Source organism: Benincasa hispida, chromosome 3, assembly GCF_009727055.1.
Source record: "Benincasa hispida cultivar B227 chromosome 3, ASM972705v1, whole genome shotgun sequence".
NCBI lineage: Eukaryota > Viridiplantae > Streptophyta > Magnoliopsida > Cucurbitales > Cucurbitaceae > Benincasa > Benincasa hispida.
In genome coordinates, this window is record NC_052351.1 from 30,982,920 (window position 1) to 30,985,555 (window position 2,636).

Here is a 2,636-nt window from a genome sequence, read left to right on the forward strand (position 1 = left end):
GGAAAGAAAAATGGAGAGAAAAAAAAAGGGAGAGGAAGGGAACAAAAAGGGAGCCAAGGAGCATAAAAAGATTAATAAATGCATTGAATTGGACGCCAATTCAAAAAAACAAATATGAGAGAGAGAAATAGTGAAATAAGGAGACAGGAGGAACAGAGGAAGAAGCCAAAAGTGGTCAGAAACAATATGTGAGCAATTCAATTTTATGTACATTTGCCTTTTTATTCATTTATCATAATACTCTCTCACTTACCAGCTTCTTCTAATTTTATCATTTTCTTTTTCTTTATTCTCTCTTCATTCCCAATCCTTTCTTTTTTTGTTTTTTTTTTTTTCAAATTGGATCCAATGCTTCATTTCCCACTCAAGTTAAGTATACCCAATGCTCCCACCATCATCAACCATTTGATAAAATATCATATTATACACTCAATGTTATGGACACAAATAAACTAATTTTCATAATGTTTTTAACATAATATTCATGACACTAAGATTATAAAGGAATTTATGTCTATTGATGTCAAAATGTGGTCAGAGAAAAATACATATGATCTTCAGGTGATAACAACAGTAAATTTGTAATTTAGAGAATAATGTGACTCATAAGATAAAAAAATATGCACATCGATGTGATGCTTCTCAACAAGATTTGATGCTTAAGTCAAACAATATAATTGTGTATTAAGTAGAGAGTATGAGTATTGGAATGTACTTACTTTCTCATGAGCTATCATGATGTGTTTATATGTGTAGTTGACCTAAAGCATTCCTTTTAGGATTTTGGAGTTGCATTGTGCTTGTCCTTTGACTTGTTGGGCTAGGGTGTATGAGAGGTGTGCCCTATTTGACATTTTGCTAGTTAGGATTGGTCTCGGCCAGGACTAAGGTCGAGCACCTCCTTGTAGCTATATTGTGGACCTATGATGGTCCTTTGGGTCAGGGCATGCGTGAGGCATGCTCCATTAGGTAATTGATGAGGCTTAGTTTTGGCCAAGCACACTGTCCTCGGCCCAAGCCAATATCTTTTCTTAGGCTTATTTTGATCCTAAGTTGCCTCTTTCAGCCCATATCATACTATCTTCTTGACTTTGTTATTTTTGTTCTAACTAAATCTCGATTATGCCATTTAGTCTAAAATCACCTAATAACAATATCTTTGGTTTATAATTGTCATAATTAGAAACATTTTAAGCTTGAATATGCTCACTCTAATTAAATTATCTTTATGTGTTGTCTAGTTTGAGAGTGGGAAAAAGAGTGTGAGTGATACAAAAACTTTTGAGGAATTGCTCTTCTAATTGAGACGAGGAGAGAATTTCATGTGATTGTAACAACATTCAATTAGTGGTTTTCTTTTTGGTGAGTCGTAGTTTTTCTCTTGGTATGGAGATTTTTATGTAAATTCTTGTATCTAGTAATGTTGTTTTCTTTTAATTTCTCAATTATTTTTATATTTATTCCACAATAGTGGACAATTTTTACAAACACATTGTTCTAATAGTGGTAGTTACCATAATTTTCAATTAATCATACTTCACATCTCTATTACATTCACAATATACAAACACACACGTATATTTTGGCATATGTCACTTATGTGGTTAATATCATTTAGTTGACTATAGTTAGACTCTCATTCATTTTTATGCCTTTAAAAGAGAGTTTGACAACATGTGAAGTAGAAAATTTAAATATAAAATGATCTTTTAGTTAAAGATACACGTCTTTCACCAATGAAATCCATTCATTTATAAATTTTGTAGTATGAAAAAAGTGACATAAAAGTTAACCAACGAGAACGTTTCACAATGGTGTCTTGTGTATGTTTGCCAAGTGACACTCTTTTAAAAATAAATTACTTTAATTATGATTTGCTTTGATTTGTGGTCAATTTGTAAATACTTGACTCTTGTTGTTATTTTTCTTTTTCCTTCAATGGAATCCCAAGTTCCAAACATACATATATTATTTCACAAATATATATATATATATATATATTGCCTCCAAGAGACAACAAGCATGTGATGCTCATAATATCATATATATGGTAGATTTGGAGAAAAATGAATTTTGAATAATAAAAATGGAGAAAAAGGTCATAATAATACACATAAATTAGGCCAAAAATATTGAGCAAGTAGGAACAAGGGTCCAATTTCCATTACATCCATCTGCCAACCTCAAACTATAAGACAAAAGTATTTAACAGTCTCCATTTTAACCTAATCCATACCCAATTTTTTCAGATCCCACTCCCAACTCCCACACAAATATTTTTTCTTACACTTTTTTTTCCTCTCTACCTTTTTCTGACTTTTCATTCACCATCTTCTGTTTTTTACTGTTTTATTTTTTGCACCATTTTTCATGTCCACAGTACATTTTTATATTTGCAAATATGAACTATTTGTTCTTAAAATATGCTTCAAAAATAGAAAATCATGGAAAAATATTTACCCAAATAGCAATATTCAATTATTACTGTCCTTAATATCTTGAATCAATTCCACATGTTTTCTTATGTGATTTCTTCTTCGTTCTCTCTCTCTATATATTTTACTATTATGCAATTTTGAAAAATCGATCGCTTGCCAATTGACATCGGCAATTACGATCCTGCAATCAAGTTCGAT